At 43.0% G+C, this 19,993-nt stretch overlaps 1 protein-coding gene across 28 annotated transcripts in view; it reads left to right on the forward strand.

Moving 5' to 3' along the window:
• The window catches only part of LOC125611641, a 187,070-nt gene that overhangs the window by 76,407 nt on the left and 90,670 nt on the right, over positions 1 to 19,993 (forward strand). For 4 of the 28 annotated variants that reach the window (XR_007341877.1, XR_007341859.1, XR_007341867.1 and 1 more), the window contains one exon: positions 18,895 to 18,980. The exons of 19 other annotated variants lie outside the window; for them this stretch is intronic. The gene's annotated coding sequence lies outside the window, so the exon portion shown is untranslated. Of the gene's footprint in view, positions 1 to 1,201; positions 1,307 to 16,470; positions 16,578 to 18,894; positions 18,981 to 19,993 lie in introns of those variants that run through there. 5 more of the 28 variants (XR_007341853.1, XR_007341873.1, XR_007341875.1 and 2 more) reach the window with 5 other exon arrangements.

Genomic DNA, 19,993 nt, shown 5'->3' on the forward strand with positions numbered 1-19,993 from the left:
GAATTGCAGCCTGAAATTACCTGATCTATGGCTGAATGCGCTGCGGTCAGTCGAAAACATGGGAGGTGACGTCAGTTTACCAACATGGTGGCTGCTGGCCTCCTCTGTGGTCTGACCGGTGTGGAGAACCGAGATGGACCGCTTCCTTCCCCCGTCTCGAACCCAGAATTCAGCCCTGAGTACGGTGCTTGCGCGGCTGGCAGAAACTGCAGCGCTGTAACCCTGCGTCTCTATCCCAGCGCGCGCTGCAGACTCTAGCCGCGGGGCGATTTGCTGAATAAGCAGTGTTACCCTCCGTGCGACAAACCTCTCGCGTTTGAGTCCCCGTAGCCGATCCTCGTGCGATGGAAATCCTTCCTCCAGGTTCCGGAGCACCCCACTATTGCTGGAAATTCCTAACAAGATATCCTTTAGCCGTCCTGACTTGTCATACTCCCACACAGTGAAGCAGCACACGGGGGCAATGCACTCCCCTCGCCGCCATCTTCCTTCTCCCAGATGTCTATTTTTTAAGTGCAGGGAAATATTTTCCTTTTGTTTCTGAGGTGCTAGGGATTGAGACAGGGGCTGCATGCATGGTAAGCAGGCACTCCCATTGAGCTACATCCCCACCCCAGGAAAACAGTTTTGAATGTGTCCCTTTCCTTCTGTGAGGAACTGGTATTGGGTGGCAAGCCCCTTCCTTGCTCTTTTGTATGGCAAGCATGTAAGTGTTGTGTGCTGCGTGGCCCTGGGCTTTTCTGTGTGATCTTAAGCTAGCCGTGGCACCAGGCTCACACAATAACTCTCTCCTTTGACTGCCAAATTGCTCTTTGCACTTTGCCGAAATAGCCCCTGGGGTATAGTCTTCAGATAATACAGGGGATAGTTTAACTTCAACTCTCTGGTTAGAAATGAGCAGAAATTTCCCAGATAGGTCAGCTTTACTGTTAATAGTGTTCTGAAGTGTTGTCCTGAGTGTGACTCATCAGGGCTTTTGTGCAGTATTGAGAAGTTGTGGGTGGCAGTTTGTCCTGTTCCTTCCTGGAGGGCTGCTGCCCACTGCCCACTGGCCCCTATTGAGTGCTGCCTCCACCACCTGCTTGCCTTTTTGCTCTTCTCAGTATTTTCTCTTCCTTTAGGCTTATCTCTTCAGCTGACTTTGACATAAAACTAGGGACATTTTGTGAGCATAATTAATTCATTTGTTATTTGGCTCCAGAGTCAGGCATTTGGGATGCCAAGATCACGAGAGTGAACCAGCATCGCCCTTCTGGCCATTAGGGAGAGACACCTAAACGGGTAACTCCACTACAACATCATACAGGTCATTAGAGTCTGTACTGAGCATTTTATTTACATTGTTTCATATGATATTTAGGAAAAAATCCTGCAAGGCCGATACTGTCTTCATTTTACGGAGGAGGAAATTGAGGCAAAGAGATGTGCAGTTATTTGCTCAAGGTCACTTAACAGCAAGTCACAGCGTGGGTTTGGTGGAGCTGCCAACTTGAGCTCTTAATTACTATGAGTAGTTTCTCTGTTTTCTTCTATCTGACTTCCTTCAAAGGGCTGCCCATATGCAGAATTCAAAATATAAGAACAAACTTTATATTAAATATTAGCCTTAAATGTATAGTGAGATGTTAGAGAACTAGCTACCTAAAAACCATATGTTGTGCAGTAATTTTATATCTCCAGTGGTTACAGAATGATTTCTGGTATGGCAGTATCTCTGGTCTGCCTGCAGCTCATACAAGTGGCATTCAGTATGTAATGCATTTATTATAACTATGGTTCTCATATGAACAGGCTTCCACCAAAATATTTTATTTATTCCACTGTTATCACTAAAATATTTTATTTGCCTCACTGTTCCCTTCGTAAAGGCTGGCTTCAAACATGTGCCTTAAAACAGGTTTAAATTTTTAGGTGTCTTACAGGTAAAGGGGAAAATATGCAATTATCTACCATCAAGACCAGGAACCACTTTTGGATCACTGAAGATAGCAGCTTTGTCCAGTTTCCTCTCTTGCAGTTGGTCAGCCCCCTGCATCTTCTGAGGAACCTGAGTAGCTTATCTCCTGGGCTGGACACTGCTGATATGAACCAGGCTCCAGTTTTGTATATTTTTACCCTAGTCATTTCAGGTCTCCCAGGTCAGCTCCTTTTACCATAAACAAGTAACTCACAGATGACTCCAAGAGACTGTCCTATGGGGTTGACTTATTCGTGTGTTCCCTAGGTACTTACTGGGCATTGTTACTAGCCGGTCTTGCCCTGTGTGCTGAAGACACAAAACAAAATCCCTGCCCACTTGGAGCTCTTGTTCTAGTGTGGGAGGTGTCAGTTAAAGCGCCAGAAGAAACATGATACCAAGTAGAGGGGATGTCAGAGCAGACTGCCGTTAGACTGTCCCCAGGTCTCAGTGAGGAGGTGACAATCAATTGAAGTGAGGATGAGCATTCCAGGCCCAGAGAACTGCAAGTTCAGGGTCCTGTTTCAGTTCATTTTCTGATGCCATAACAGAAAGCACAGAGTGAGTGATTGATAAGAACAAAGGTTTACTCATCTGATGGTTCTGGAGGCTGAAAGGTCCAAGGTTGAAAAGCTGCATCTGGTGGCACCTTCTTGCTGGTGGGGACTCTGAAGAGTCCTAGAGCAGCACAGGACATCACATGGCACAATGGGCACATGCAAGAGACAGAATCAAACTGAATTTTCTAACAGATTCAGTCTCAAGATAACTCATTAAACCCATTACTCCATTATCCAAGAGTGGATTAATCCACTAAGCAGGATTTATTCCTCAAGATCTGACCACTTCTTAAAGGTCCCACCTGGCCCCATCTCTTGTTACCTCATAACGTGGCTTTAATTTCAACATGAGTTTTGGGGGACACTCAAATCATAGCATGCCAGGAGGTGAGAACAGGTGAGGCAGCATTAGAGCATTTGGAAATGAAGTTGGAGAGGTAGATACTCAGTGGCAGTTCATGGAGGCCTAGTAGGCCCTGATAGGCAGGTGAGATTTGGTTGCTGTTAATTGCCAGTGGCTTGGGACTTTTTTGAATAGGAGAAGATGTGTTGGACTTTTTAATTTTCAAAGGTAATGTGCTGCCCTGTACCTGTGGGAAAGAAGTGTTGGACTTTCAGTTTTCAAAGGTCATTGAGTATTATCAGGTGGCAGGCTTGGGTGGCAAGAAAGGAAAATGTGTGGTACAGGTGAAAGGTGGCAGCAGCTGCTGTGACCAGCTAGTAGCAGGGGGAGGTGGGAGAAGTGTTGGGTTGGGGACACTGAAGGTACAGATTATTGACAGATGGATTGTGAGGTCTAAGAGAAAGAAGAACCAAGGATAATGTCAAGATTTTTAGATCAAGGAACTAGGTAGAAGGATGTGCTATTTAATGAGATGGGGAAAGGGAGGGATGAGAGGGTTACTAGTGGGAGATGTCAGTAGGTGTTCTATTAAAAAAGGTTTTCACAGTCAGATAGGAGGCTGGAGTGGAGGTGGCAGATAGGGTCAGGGAGGGCTGAAGAAAACCATTTGTCTCTGTTCCTCTATTTTTGCCTCTTAACCTAATTTTCCTACCAGGGTTTCTGTATGATGATAAAATACCTTAGAGAAATCAGCTAACTCATCTAATCCAACTGTTTGTCAGTTTAGTTCAATAGTGGGCTCTTCAGTCCATTGACTATAGTCGTGATGATGGCACTGATGTCCAGAGGCAACCACCCAGTTTGGTTGAAGCCAGGGTAGTCAAGGGGGCAGTTTCCTGAGGGAGCTCCTCAGCACTGTGGAAAAGGAACATGGCATCTCCCTCAATGTGAGATTCCTGTGGAACACTGAGTGAGAGTTCTTAAGGGAGTAGGGGGTGGCATCCAAGATGAAGAAACATGAACAGAGGCTAACTTCTAGAGCAGTAGATGGTGGAATTGGGAATGCAAAGTGTTGGAGAAGTCAGGCTCAGACCTGTTGAAGATGGGTTCCTTCACAGCCTTGAGGGTTCAGGATGAGTTCTGGAAGGTTTTGTTAGGGGAAAGAAATCTCTCAAGCTTGGTTGAGAAGAATAGGAAGGAAGGGGTCCACCGGGGCATCACCCCACAGAGAGGTGAGTGGAGCCAGTGTGCTGCTCGGCCCTCTGTGTGGTTCAGTGTTTCAGTGGTGGCTGTTGGCCTTCCTCCTCTCTTTTTAAGGATTTTTTAAGTGAAATTCACATACATAAAATTAACCCTTCACTTGCATGCTTGCTCTCTCTGTGCTATAGGACTCAGCAAACCAGAAGGCAAGGCCTCGCCAGGCACTGAGTCCGCTGGCCCTTGTTCTTCTACGGAGGCCTCCAGAACTATGAGCAATGTCATTGTTTAAGCCTCCCAGTCTGTTTTGTAATAAATACATTCAGTGTCTTTTGTTGTATCAACTCAAGCAGACACCTCCCCTTCCTGTTTGTTTAATGTCTCATATATGCCAGTTGTGCTGAACTCACTAATCCAAACAATTCAGTGGTATATAAACTTTAAGTAAAAGTTTATTTCCTTCCACCCATCCTAGTCCCTTGGGCAGTAGCTGTTTAACAGCATGGGGGTTTTCCTTCTAGAGCTGTGCCATCTAATAAGCCACTAGCCACTAGGGGTGTTTAAATTAATTAAAACTACATAAAACTGAACATTAAGTTCCTCTATCATATTAACCACATTTCAAGTGCCCAACAGCTGGTGGCTGCTACACAGACAGCCCAGACACAGGGCATGCCCACCCTTGCAGAGTGCTATGTTGAACTGGTCTCAATGCTTCTATTCATAAACAAACATATATATCCACACACACACACACACACACACACACACACACACACACAAACACAGAGTTGGCATAATGTCGTGCATACTGTTCCGTAGTTTTTTTTTTTTTTTCACCTAACAGAAACTGTTAATTTAATGTAATCCACATTGCAACATCATGCCAGGAAAAAATTAAAACCAAGTGCATAATCAAATGAAGAATTTTGGTAAATTTAAACGATTTTAATTTCAGATTTTAAAGATAATTGCAACATATCTTAATGCCTGTTCCAATTTTAACTAAACAAATTATTTTTGGAACTAGCCCACTCAGCTTTGTGTATGTTAAGAAAAAATGGTTCAGAAGATGTACTTGGGCTCAATCCTCTGTGCTTACCCTGCATAGTCATATACTCACAGTTTTTATTGTTTTTTTATTGTTTTTATTGATGTCTTTTCCTGTCCTCTAGTCTATTGCCACCAGGCACATGTAGCTGTTGAAAATTTAAATTAAATTAAAAATTTTAAAATTTAACCCCTCAGGTGAACTAGCAGCCAGATTTCGAGGGCGCATTAGACATGTGTGGCTGGTGGCTGCATTGTTGGGCTGCATGGATGGGGATTAGCTCCACAATGGCAGAAGGCTCTGTGGATAGTGCTGCTCTAGACATTTGGTTCAGTTAAATTTCCCATGAATGAGGCATAGTCAGTGTCCCCAGGAGGACACTGGGATTTCTGGGAGTGAGTGAAGAGCATGCATTTTCATACCCTTCTCATTCGAGATTCTGATACTTTCCTCTAAGGTGCAAGTCTTCTAACTGTTGAGAATTAGTATTGCATAGTTAGTTAACTGTGAGAAAAAAAACTGGTGCCCATGGCTTTTCAACACCAGAATATAACTTGAGACTATAGATGTCCATACATGGTTAAATAGCACCAATCTGTAACAGTAAATGCCACTGTTTACTTTAGACTAGAAAGAGTGTTGACAAAAAATTACAAAACAGAATGCAAAACAGGATGTATTTATGCCACTGTGTACATTAGGAAATTCATGATGTGGAAGGATTCATAGGAAACAGTAAAAATACTTTCTTCTTGGGAGGGAAAAAGTGAAAGAGGGAGATGGATAAAAGGATTTTCACTGTGTACCCTTTTCTTCATGTAACTCATAAATATGTGCTTCAATTACTTAGTAAAAAAAATCGATAAAATAATGAAGAAAAAAAAATTAAATCCTTAAAATAAAAATCAAGGATACAGTCATCTTAGGGTCTCTTAGGACAGAAAGAATCAACACAGTTGAGTAAGAACAGGGCTGGCTTCCTGTGATTGTCACTTGAGTCCTGATATCCCTGGTATACAGGGACTTGGGTCTGGCACACCTTTGTGTATGGGCAGGTTATTGAATAGCAGAGAAAGCTGTATAAAACTGTTTTTCTTTGAAAAACTTAATGGATTTTAGGGAAAAAAATGTTCTTGATATTAAATTAGTTTTTACATGCTGCATTTTTAATATCTGTGGAACAGAACTTAAGAAATGATGACTTAAATTATTGGAAATAATTAGAACAGAAAGATGAGGTTGACAAGAAATTGTTCAAGGTCTGGGGCACCCTGCTTCAGCTTGTCTTGGAAGAAAACGAGCCCTGGTGCTGATGGGGCCCGAGTTGGCTAGTGATGCCCTGCAGCTTGCTGACACACCGCCCACAGTCACTCCCCGGGCCTTGGGTCCATCCTGCCTTTTCTCCTCAGCCATCCTTGGCTCACAGCTCCTTGCAGTGACAGAGGTGGGAAGGGCCAGCAGTGTGGGAGTGTGCACAGAGTTGCTTTTATCCACTGCCAGGTCTCCGTGTTTCATCTCTTTCCGGAGAGCACAGCATCAAAATGGAGTGCCCACAGGGTAAAAATGAAGCATCGAGTTTTGAAAACTGAACCCTGTAATGCAACAAAATTAATTTCTTTCTATTAAAGCAAATAGCCAGGATCTGTTCTTTTGAGGTTTTTTTTTTTTTTTTCTTCCCCCAGGAAAGAAAACTAAGGGGGATGGGTGACCAATTAGGGAAAATCGTATCCTAAACTGCTTAGACTGAAAAGGACATACTGTTTGTTTTTCTTCGAAAAATTTAATGGATTTTGGGGAAAAAATGTCCTTGGTATTAAATTACCTTTTACATGCTGCATTCTTAGTACCTGTGGAACAGAGCTTAAGAAATGATGACTTAAACTCTTGGACATATTTGGTACTCTCAGGTAGGGTTTTCTAAAGGCAAGGATGATTTTCACAGAATTCAACCACCTGTACAGCTCAGGAATCCAGCCTTTCAGGGCTGAGTTACTCCTGGAAAGATGCGGCCATTTCACCCAGGTGAGGGGCCCATACTGGGTTTTGTGGCTGAGCCTGCTGGCTGCCTTAGTACCCACACCCATCCTGTTACAGGAGCCCATCCCTACTCCACAGCAGGGTGCTTGGCGCTCCTTGCCAGGTGGCTGAATTCTGGTTAACAGGATGTAAGTTTCTAGGAACTTTCCTCAAGGGACAGCTTTTTGCCCCTTATTGTCCCTTTCCCATTCTGCTCTTTGGAATGTGAATGCCACTGAGACCATGAAGTTAGACCATGAAGTTAGGTAGAGAGCAGCAGAACAGGTGGGGTGCCCTAACAGCTTCCTGCGCTTTTACCAGAGAAAGAAAAACAGCTCTTGATTAAGCTGGTAATATTTGAGGTTTCCTATCACTCTTAGGCGAACCTGATGCTAACAAATATAGGTTCTAGTCTGCCAGGCAAATTCGGCTTTACCTTATTTAAAACTCTTAATAATCTCATTCAATAGTTTAGGAACTAAGGTTAAAGAAAAATTAAATAACTTGCCCCAAACCTTTCCAGGTGGAGCCGGCCTTTGAATCCACATTTGATCTTTCAGTCTTCACACCCCTAAAAGCTCCTTCCTTGCCTTAGTAGTTACTGTGAAATCTAAAGAAGGGCCTGTGGCCCATGGTTTTGTAATATTCACATTTTGGCAGAGTCCCAATTTTGTGGATTTTTTTTTTAACATACCTTGGGGTTTTCAAAGAAATTCATTTGTGGCTTTTTAAAAGTGACAAACATGTTAACTGTATTTCAGTCAGTAATATTTATCAGAAAAACTTTGTTCTTAATTTCAAAGAACCTGTATTGTTCCTCTAGTTTTCAGTATTTACTTAATTGCACTTGCTAATTTAAGACATTTCTGTGAAAAGAGAATAGTCTGAAGAGAGTGTTGAACTGTCTCGGTTTTTTCCAACAACATCTACATCAAAGAAAATTTCAAGAAAATTTGGAATATTCTTCTTAAAATGCAGTAACTCTAGAACATTCCCCATATTTACTACCTGATATAGAAATTAGGATGACAGTGGAAGGAAGGTTTTGTTATGTGGTAAGTCACGCGGGGCAGCTTCTGCAGCCAGCATTTCTGAGATCCTCAACATAAAAGAGATCTGAGATGGCTGTGGCTGTGTGGCAGGGCTTGGGTGGCCTGGGGTGAATGGAGGCTGGCGGCCAGTGCCCAGAGGGCAGGTGGGGCCCAGCAGGTCTAGGGAGTGCAAACAACCAGTTGGCAGCAGGACCTGCAGTGGAAATGGGTATCTGGATCATCAGCCAAGGCTCCTTCTGGTGGTGCCCAGGTGACCCTTCATGTCCTTTCAATTTCTGTCTTCGAAGAGTGGAGCACTTAATTGATTAGAACAGAAACCTCCCAGTATATTCCTGGGAACACTGGATCTGCAGGATTTGCTTTATGAAAAAGGATTCTTTGTTAAATAAATTTGGGGAAATTCAGCATTCTAATATTTCTCCTGGAAATTCACAGTGCACACTTAGCACTTTGAAAGTCTAAAGATGTCGAGAAATCAATTTAATTTTATTTAATCCACTTTTTTAAATGTATCTGAAAATGAAATTGGATCTCTAAATTGATTCTTTCTCTGTTTTATTTATTGTCAAAATATCACTTGACATAATTTGTGTGACGTTCTCTCGAGTATTTTTTCTCAGGTTTTTATGAAATACTGTTCACAGTCTTCCAGCAAAACAGTGCTATTTGTTACAATCAAAACTTTGTGTTGACAAGTCTATGTTTGAAGTTACTGCAATCAGCATGAAAACTCTACATTGGACCTTATTCAGGTTTTCTTCCCAGGGGCCTGGAGAAAGGAAGTTATCATAAGGCTATAGCAATGCCTTGCTTTCTGTGAAATCATTCCTTCAAGGATAAACTCTTAGGACACAATTTCCAAAGTCTAGTTTCTGATGCATCCTCTCATCTCCCATAGAGTTAGGAGAAAGGATTTGCCTTAGCAGCCAGACAGTAGTAACTCAGTTAATTGCCATCTGTTAGTTAGTTGGAACATCTTGGTCTACAGTGCTTACTTAGTCTATAGAGGGAAATCAAATAATATTGGAATGCTGCAGATATTCAAGTTAGATGTATGTGCATTGCCTCAAGTAAGAACTCAATAAATATTTGGTGACTTGGAAGGATCAGGTAGTGGCCTTTGCAGTTGGAAGAGGGGGATTTTCTGTGGGGGTGCCATCCATACCCCCATGCAAGCCTGTACCTAGCTAAAGGACTCCTGAGGCCACGTTGATCAAGGCAGCATAGTAAGACCTGAGGATCCCTAATCAGAAAGGGGAGGCAGGGTCATATGATAAAAGCTTGAGTCGAGTGTTAAGTATTAAGGGATAAACTACAAGTGGGACACTGGGGAATAAAGTCAGAAACCAACAGGAACTGGAATTTAAGACTAGATTCTAATTCGAGAAGCAATTCTGACTAAGTGAGATATAGGATTGTGTTGTTATGAGTTAATCTTTACATCCTGCCTTTCCAGGTTTATGCCTAAGACAAACTTTAGAACAGTTTTATAAGGAGACTAGTACAGGAATATGCCACTATCTAATTTTTACAGATAAATAAGTAGCAAACATACAAAGACGTTCATAGGATTGGTAAGCACTAAATTGAAGAGAGTGGTTTGATCCCAGTTTTTCTTGTTAATGTATGATTGAGTAGGACTAATTTGGAGATTGTCTTTTGAGAAGACACTGTATACAATCTGGGTTCTTATTTTGTGTGTGAGTGTGTGTGTGTGTGTGTGTGAGAGAGAGAGAGAGAGTGAGAGAGAGAGAGAGCGATTAACCAGTAAGCTTGATAGAATATCAGACTTTCCTGGAAATAGAGAACATGGTGTCTCTCCTTTTGCTATTGATGAAGCTGAGGTACAGGAATGAAAATTCCAAGTTTCTCTTGATAGGACTGGCATTAAAACTCAGGTCTTTCTGGCTGAGTGTTGAGCATTCTCTGTACCACACCATGGACCTCTCCTAAGGAGTATCCTTTTTATTTGTGTCATGAGAATTTTTGAATAGAGCATTTCAGAGGACTCAAGGGCCATCACCAGATCACCAAATCTTGGGTACATCTTCTTTGAAGATCACTTACGATCTCTCCACATTTCTTTTTCCTTAATAGATATTTTGTAAGTGGGCACCACTATTTTTGTGGATCATTTGTTCTTGAAAAAAATCTTCACAGGACAAACTCTTGGAAAATTTGAAACCCCACATTGAGAACAATTTATACCAAGGCCACATTCAGTTCACTTAAAACTTGATGATCGTTTTGAGAATCCACATTACCACAGTGTGGCCTGAAAAGGCCTGTCTCCTCTAGAACATGGCTCGCTCCTATCTGCTTTTGTCAAGCCCCTGTATAGCATCATGATCCAAAGCAAGCATTTCTATAACAGAATATCAGTGTTTCTTAAATTCTGTTTGGTGCATCAACAACTAAATAGAACAATGAAGACAAAATAAATCAGTGAAAAGAATAAATGGGCTGAAGAATGAGTGGACTGGACGCTCTCAGGCCTCCCTCCTCTTCCTTTCCCCCTGTCGTCAGCAGATGGCGTCTGGCTCTGGCCGGCCTCTCCTGCCTGGTGGGCCTTTTTATTCCACCACTCCTCCTCCTCGTCCCCCAACACCCTTGGCAAACATTTGTCACAAGGATGGATGCTGTTATAAAAAAAAAAGTCTCACTGTGACAAGTTGTCTTTTAAAAAGGACAAAAAGAAAGGAAAAAACAGGTTTTCATTGCTTAAGGCATATTACAGCTGGCTCGGTTTCTCTGCTGACATATTTGCTAGAGAAACAAATTTTCCTTTAGAAGTAGATCCAATATTTTATTGTAACGTGAAGTTTGCCTTTTATATTTTTATTCATGTTGTTCTGCTTGTAGATGGTTCCTCTTATCATTTCTCTTGGGTAACTGGGCACCTTTCCTTTATTTACCTTTTAAAAAATATGAAGGTGTTTTTTAAAGAAGAACCTTTCAATGTATAGGTAAACAGATTTAAAATAAATTTGTATTTAGTTTGGAAGTAAAACTGATAAGACTGTGATTCTGTCTAGTTACTTGGAATATGAAGTACACACAAAGTTTTATGATTGGGCAGCGAATACCTACGACATAATAAAGATCATTAATGACAGAAGATGATCTAATTAGCATGCACCGTAAACCCAGACTGCTCTTGGAACAGTTTGAGCCAAGTAAATATTCTAAGAAATGATACAAGCCCTATTCCATTTTCCCCTTTCAGCATCCTTTCATAAAACACAAGTACATGAACTTGCCATTGTTGTCAGGGATACAGATCTTACTGAATGTGATGTATTAGTCTACTTTCCTGCTTTAGAGTGAATACCAGGGTGAGCCCAGTTTAATCTTCCCCTTGGCGTTGCTGCTCATCTCTCGTTGGAGTTCGAGCCGCAGCTCCAGTGCCCATCTTCTTCATGGTTCTCTTATGTCTACTCCACTTCTCTCTTCTCCCCTTCCCCCACAAAAATGACCTTGTACTTCTCTGAGCACCTTCCACATTTATATGAACTTTTCTTGGACTTGTCACTTCCTACTTTTTAGAATAGTTCTTTATATTATAGTTATTGAACTTAAAGCACTTTCTCAGACTGGCCAAGTGCCTCCAAGGGTTCTCCGATGCCCACCTCTTTGACCCAAGCGTAGTGGCTCCCACCAGGGATGTTTGAAATCAGGAAATAGCTTTGAAGAAACTTTGCCAGGTTTACAGGACTCCAACTTGAGAGCTGAAGTGGTATATTTCCCATGAATACAGAGACTGGACAAATTATCTTGGTAACCATCCCTAGAGATAGGTTAGCAAGAAGCTTTTTGTCTCAATGGTTGAATAATCAAATATAATATGGAAAAGCTCCTTACCCCTTCTCTGTACATAGGCTTTTCCTAAGTGCTTTGAAGTAGAGGGGGAATCGGAGAATCCGGTACTCCTAAATCATGCAGAACTATATAGAGTGCCTTGGGCTTGCTGGGCAATTGTATCATCTGAATTTAATTGGACCTTCACCTCCAGTCTGTGAAACTAGCATCAGAGAGTTCACAGGAGCAGACAAGAATATCCAGGCTAGAATCCTGAAATAAGGGCCATGGTAACTGCTGCTCCTGGAGAGATTTTTTTTTTTTTTCTCTGAAGGGAAGGAGTGGTCCCAAGAAGCTGAGTTGGCGTTTCATTCCATTTTTCCTCAGCCATAGCCTAGCTCTGCTGCTCTGAGAAGACTCTGTAAGAGCTAGAGAGGGGCTGCACTCCTGGGAGTGAAACCCATCGAGAGGGTGTGAAACCCATCACTCAAGATTTGTAAAAAGATGGATTTCTACATAGAAACGCAGTACTCACTTACTTGGAATGTTTGACTTGTATATTAGCCCATTCTGGTGACTGTAAGAAAATAGCCAAGGCTGGATAATTTATAAAGAAAAGAGATTTTCTTAGCTCACAATTTGTGAGACCAAAAGTCTAAGATCAAATGACCCCATCAGTTCAGCCTCTGGTCAGGGCCTAAAGGCAGATGGCATCATGTCAAGAGCATGTAAAAGGGAGAGGTCACATGACTAGACAGGAAGCCAAAAAGTAGGGAGGGGCCGGCCTTCTTTTTCTTGACAGCCTTCTACCAAGAACTAACCAGGGTCCCAGGAGAACTACTTGAGAACCACTTGGCCCCTTCCAATGGCAGTGTCCTTCTGTCAGGCTCCACCTCTAAATGGTTCCCCACCAACTCCAGCATCAGCACTTGGGACTAAGCTTCCTACACAAGATATGAACCCTTGGGAACAACCACATCCAGACCACAGCAGTGCGTTCTGTAGAAAGGAGGTTCCATGGGCCAAACTTGCTTCTGCCTGAGGCAGGCAGGGCTGCTCTCTCTGGGCCCTTGGTCTTTTCTCTCCCACCTTCAAATGCCTTTCCCCATCTTACCCTGGGTAAATAGGGAAGCGTTTTCTTCCCCCCAGGCCTCAGCAGTCCCGTTTTTGGTTGTAAATCAGAGTCAGAAGTGGGTTTGGAGGTATGACCTCTGAGAGAGAGGTCTGTTGATGGTCCTGTCGGTTGCCACCCACGTGCTCTCAGCTCCTTTTCTGATAACAGTGAAATCCGGCCAATAAGACCTGTTTCACCAGACGATAGAGATAACTCAGCTAGAGTCTGTGGACGGTCCTGCTAAAACTGCATCTGTGGTCCTGTGTTTCTGGGGCTCTTGGCTTGATTTTCTTGATTCTCACAAGGGTTTGTGACCCCTTTTCCCCAAAATTAAGGATCTCAGCCTTAGAAGTTAGTGTGAAGAGTAGCCCTCTTTCAAGTACATGAAAATCAGTCCTCACTCAGACCTGATCATTAATCTTTCAGCACTTCCAAGAACTCCCTGATAAGCCAATTCCTCTATTTTTTGCAGTGCCTTCCTCCCTCCCCATCGTTTCATCTCTTCAAGGACTTTGATTCCCATGATTTTCTTTTTCTTGCTTTTGCTGTGGTGATATTTCAGGCCCACTTCTTTATTAGTAAAGTTGAATTTTCTTTTATGAGTAAGACTAATTATTAATTCACTTATCTCTTAGTTGAACTCTTTTTTTAAGTACAGGCTTCTCTTTTGTTTGTCACAACCAGAAAGTGGGGGGGTGGGGGAATCACCCTTGACCTCTTTCTCTAGTGAGTTGTAGTCTGAACCAGGTAATTTATAGTTGTTTGGATGATCTTCTACCATATAACAGACTTTCCCCAAATCTGTTGGATTAACACGCTGTGGAACACTGCCTGTGCCAGTCCCTGATTGTCTAGAGGGATGGCCATGAGATGGTGGCTGGGGATGGAATATCCAGGTTGGCCTCCTCCTCTGAAATATGAAAGGCCTAATAAATTATTCAAGTCACAGAACCAAGAACTGACTGTACTTCCACATATTATTTCTAGTACTGGTGACATACTGAAGCACAGTACTCTCAAACTGCCCCATGTGTGCACATTTCCTGGGACCATATAAATGCAGGTTCGGATGCTGTCGTGCTGGGCAGAGCTGACACTCTTTGTTGCTGACACACTCCCAGGTCATGTGGATGCACACATCTTTGGTATTAGTAACACTCCCAAAGTCTGTACCCAGGAAAACTGCTGAGGGAAGTCTCCTTTCACTTTTGCCATTGACCTCCAGCAGGATAAATAGAAGGCCTTTTAGCATCCTTTCACATTTAACTCCAGCCATTCGTCTCATGAGTAGGAAGTACATCATAATTTTAAACGACTGACTTTGGGTGGTGGCATTAAGTCACTTGTGGAAATCTGGACCAAAGTAATGGGTGTAACTTGAAAATAAAAAGCTCTTTGATTTATATCAAATTAATTAGTCCTCGGAGATTTCTCATCAAGACCCTCATATCTTAAGTATTGATAAGACTTGTATCAGATTTACCTTCAAAGCTTAGGTAGGTAGAGACACTAGCAGGCCAGGTTTGGCTGAGTGCCAGCTAGTGGACATGGGAATTGCATAACTGCATAGCTGCCTGAGTTACTCATAGGACTTGACCCAAGTGAGCCACCTTTTATAATTCCTTATATCAGGTCTGAACAAATGTCAACAGATGCTGAAGGCTAACCTGAATTGTTATTTTTTGTGTGTGCAAAATCTTCATATTGGATTATAATCTCCCAGACATTCGTTTTATGGAGGGAAGAATAGTAAATGCAATCCCATTGATCTGGCCCATTCAAATAATCCTGCCAAGAAACAGAAGTTTTCACTTAGTAAATATTAATAATTGAAAAAATTATGTACTGATTTCCTCCTGAGAAGACTCTGCCAGTGACCCACTGTTAGTGGAATTCATGCTTGAACGAGTTTACTCTCAGAGGCAGCATGGCTCACCTCAGCGAGGGCTTTGGGATTAGATTAAACTTGGATTTAAATCCTAGTTCTGCTTTACTAGCTCTGTGACCTTAGGCTGAACCTGATTTAAATCATTTTTCTGAATCAAATCAAATCAGGTGGGGATTCCCAGCTTTTAAGGTGAGTGGAAAATCTGCTCTCACCTTTGTTGGGGCCTCTCAACCCCACTCTTGGGGGTGTGAGACTTAGGGTTGCTGTTATTTTGAGACAGGGTCTCACTAAAGTACAGAGGTTGGTCTTGAACTCTGAATCTTCCTGCCTCAGCCTCCTGAGTCGCTGGGATTTCAGGTGTGAGCCACCACACCTGGCTAGCCAGGAAGAGGGACTTCTGATTCTCGTGCATTTGTCGTTGCTGCTCTACACACACCTGCCCAGTGCCCTGGGGTCCAGTCAGAGGGGAGGCTCTGTTAGTGACCCTGTTCCACCATGACAAGCTCACCTGGAGCAGTCTTTGCAGAATGACCAAAACCATGTTCACTGTAGTCTCCACAGAGAGCCCTGTCAGTGTCTTCATTGGGAATCCTGCCTCTGCTCTTCTTACAGATAATTTAAATCATAGAAGAGTTTTTTTTGTTTGTTTGTTTTAAATAACTTCAGCATGCTATACTGACAAGGCCACATCAATGTTTGTAGCAGCTCAGTTCACAATAGCTGAACTATGGAACCAATCTAGGTGCCCTTCAATAGATGAATGGATAAAGAAAATGAGGTACATATACATAATGGAATATTACTCAGTCATAAATAATAATGAAATTATGGCATTTGCTGGCAAATCGATGGAAATAGAGACTGTCACGCTAAATGAAATAAGCCACTCCCCCAAACCCAAAGGCTGATTTTTCTAATATTCCGATACTGACACACAGTGAAGCAGGGGTGGGGAAGAGTGGGTTCACCAGATTGGACACGACAGAGTGGGGAGGAAGAGGGGGAGCTGGGAATAGGAAAGACAGTAGAATGAATCAGACATAACTTTCCTGTGTTCATATTTGAATACACACCAGTGAAACCCCACATCATGTATAATCACAAGAATGGGAAGTTATACTCCATATATTATATAGTCAAACTACATTCTCCTGTCATGTAGAACTAAAAAGAACAAATAAAAAAATCAAAATAAATAAGTTGCCCTCAGATTTCAAGATTCTTCTTTGTCCACCCAGTCTCAGGTAGGAAATGCTTGTTTCAAGACTGTAACCTTGTGACTAAACTGAGGAAAGAGTTTTTCACAGTCCTTATCAGAGTCACACAGGAAACATCTCATTCTTAGAATAAATATTTGCCCTCTCTCAGGTGGGACCCTGTCACAAAGGACTTCTTACCGCGCCACGAAAGCAAGGCCCTCTGGATGCCCTGGGCCTTGGCTGGCACTAACGGCGGCCCTCACTGAGGCGTGTTTTTGTGTTTGCCTGCTTGCAGGACTGAGGCGCAGCTCCGGACACAGGTGTTTTGCGCAGGATCCAGCCAGGGCTCTGGCTTTCTTATCAGTGTTGCAGGCACAGAAGTTAACGTGTGTGCAGCAGGCGGGCAGAGCAGCCTCCTGGGAGGGCGGGCGACCACCCTGTGGGTTCACGGGCACCTGCCACATTAACGGGTAATGATATGCAGTTCATGAAAAGTTCACCTGTAAATTGCTTCAGGGTGAATTTCTTAACTTAAAGCTTTAAAAAATATCTAAACTATATTTGAACATTAGAAACAGGTGTTTGTGGTATCCTTGGGGTACTTCTGTAGGAGTATTGACTGGGCGCCTGAGTCACATTAGGAAAAAATGTTTGGCTCTATATGGAATACAGGGATGGAGTTGGGGACCAGTTAGTGACAATGAAAAAAGTAGTCATGCAGAGTGTGCGTTTGTGTACAGAAAGAAAGAGCAACCTGCCTTTCAGTGAATACAAGGTGGTCGCTTCCCTGGCTTGGAAGACAGGGAAGCTTCCCGGAAGAGATGGTTGGGAGGCCTCTAGGAACTTATAGGAGTTGCATATGAGACTGTTAAGAGAAAAGATTGGTGTCGTGGGGCATGTTGCATTTTGCGAGAGTATGATTTCAGGGGAAAACGTAGACATATCATTTACCTTCCTAAACAGATTCCCATCTTCATTAAACATAGTAGCTTAGCTTACATGTGTCATAAAATGGAATCCATTTTTAAGTCAAAAAGTACCATTTTCCACATTAAATTGTTTAAACACACTTGAGACGTCTTTTTAGAAATTAATACTGACAGTGATTTACTTGCTCCGATTTGGACTTTTTGAGTGATAACTTTGCCCAACTTGTCTGCTCCTTTGATAACCTGCATGTGTTATGAGTTTTCCCCAAAAGCCCACATCTGAAAGAATCACAGCCATTCACTCAGCTATTCATTCATTCACCCACGCTAGCCATCTTGAGAACCCACTTCTGTGCCAGGTCCTGGAGAGTTCCAGGCACCCTGCAGTGAACAAGTCAGAACTGGACAGGTGCACAGCATGCCTGGAAACCACCGAGTTCTTATCACTAGTCGTTTTTAGAAAGATAACAGTGTAGCCTTCTCTGCAGCCAACAGCACAAAGTGTGTAGCTCCCAGCAGCCTTACTCTCTACCAGGGATGGAAGCTTTGGCTGGATCCTAATCTAGCAGTTTGTAGGCTCCTAAATTTTGTGGTTTATGAAGAGGCAGGATTGGTGCTGTGCTGTCCTTTCTAGGAATATTGTGTGTGTGTGTGAACTGGAAAGGGCTGTTGTCACAATTTTGCCTTTTTGAAAGGCAGGACAGCAGGGCACAGAGAGGAAGCATAGAGCAAGCACAGTGCAGATGCAGAGCCTGCCCCGTGCAGTAGCTGGGCGGTGGTGCCCAGGTGAGTCACTTAGCCTCTGTAAAACTGGCATGATGATGAAGGTAGTACCCACTGAAAGGATGGCTGAGGGTCAGATGCATACAGAGCACTTAGAATTGTGTCTGCTACAAAGCAAGCATTAGATATCAAAATTAGCTACGATTTCTTTTAGCCACGCATTTGCCAATTTTCTGACTGCAACAGCAGTGAGGTAAGAGTGGATAAGAAGCTGGATCACATGAAGGGTTAATTCCTTCTTGCCCTCCTCATTCTCCCCACCTTCCTGCCCCGTGGACCCCAGAGTTATTTGTTTTGTAAGGCTTATAGCACCATATTTGAATGTATGACCTTGAAAAGTCCTGATTAAGTAGTTCCGGCAAAGCTCTTAAATGGCTGGAAAATAACCAGGCCTCCCACATGTACCTGCTCAGCCAAGAATTTGTTTGCCCCAGAAGCTGTGGGTGGGCGGAATGGAAGCCAGAGCACGCCCAGGCCCATGTGGACTCGGTTCTCGCTGGAATCAGCGCTGTAGCCCAGCCTCAGCTCACCAGTCTTTCTGGTCATTTCATTTCATTCTCAATTCTAAACACACATTTTCATATATATATATATATATATATAAAGACCTTTTCATTCTTTTCCCCAATTAAGGATTGTGCCCCCTTCCCTGTAGGTTTGTTTTCCAAAGTGCTCCTTGTTTCCCTTGTGGTGTGTACTTTTCTGCCAAGCCCAGGAGGGCGACCCACAACACAAGGCGATGATTTGTGGGGTGCCGCACTTGATGGGGAGGCCCTCTGGAAGGGGCCCTGAAGTCTCTTTTTGGTCTTGTCTTCACCCTGGGGCACATCAGGCTCTGGCCTCAGCTTCACCAGGGTGAGGGGTGGCTGCAGGGCATCTCTGGTCTGTTTCCCAGGGAGATGAGGCACTGCAAAGAGGGGGGCCGTGTTCCTGCAGTGGCAGCTGCGTCGGGCTGCTCCCCGTTTAGTTACTGCTCCCGGCTTATGTAATGTTTTTCTTGTTTACAGTTCCAGTTTAACACTGAATCCTGCTGTCCTACTTAAGCCCTCTCCTTAGAGCAGGTGTGCGGGGTGTTGTCTTTGCAGAAGAACAGGTGTGTATCAGGCCTCTCCTGTGTGAGGCAGTGTGGGATGGGGTGGGCAAAGGCTGAGCCTGTTCTGTCAACCTACCCTGTTAGTGTGTCTCCTCCATGGGGTGCAAGGAAGGTGAGCAAGCAGCTATGTGGGACACAGAGGGGGGACAGGCCTTTGGGGGCCTTTGCCTTATAGGTGGAATCAGGCGTTCTTTTTCCTGTAGCTAACTGAGAAACTTGGGAACAGCAAACACTCACCTTGAATTGTGCCACTTTATTTTCCATTAGTTTCCTTTAATAAGGGCTGGAAAAATTTAAATATGTTTAGGGGCCGGAGTTGTGGCTCAGTGGTAGAGCACTTGTCTATCATGCACGAGGCACTGGGTTCGATCCCTGGTACTACATTTAAAAAAATAAAAATAAAATAAAAAAGGTATTGTGTCCATCTACAACTTAAAAAAATATATTTTTTAAAAAAAATTAAGTGTGTTTAAAAAGGTTTCATTTTGAAAATGAGATCCTGTGTACATACAGCCTCAAATCTAGAGTAACCCCAGATGTCCTGTTCCTCAGCACCAGCCATAGTCTGGATAGGGATTTTTGAGGCTTGGCATGAGTAGCTGTCAACTGGAAGCAGATTCGTGTTCTCTGTCACTCAGCCCAGGCCACTTTAAAACCTGGAAGATAAGAAGAAAGCCCTATGATAAAAATGTACGTGTGGCCAATTGCTGAACCATACTGCCCATTTCTATTTTACCAGTACAGTGTGTTTTTAAAATAGGTGTACTAAAATAAGTTTGAGATAATTTAGAAAACCGATGTTAGGCTACAAAACTTGAGCAAACAATTCTAAAATGTATATTTTGAAGCTATTTTTAAAATAAGTCTTATAAAGCAAGATAAAGGCCTTCATTAACTCTTCCCAGAGTATGCCCTTCTCTTACGGAGAATGTCCACTGAGCTTAGGGGCTGGTGTTTCATATGCAGGTGGACCTGCCACCCACTGTGCAGAGGCCTCAGCCTCTTTGCTGGGC

The sequence above is a fragment of the Marmota marmota genome, unplaced genomic scaffold, assembly GCF_001458135.2.
Source record: "Marmota marmota marmota unplaced genomic scaffold, marMar, whole genome shotgun sequence".
NCBI lineage: Eukaryota > Metazoa > Chordata > Mammalia > Rodentia > Sciuridae > Marmota > Marmota marmota.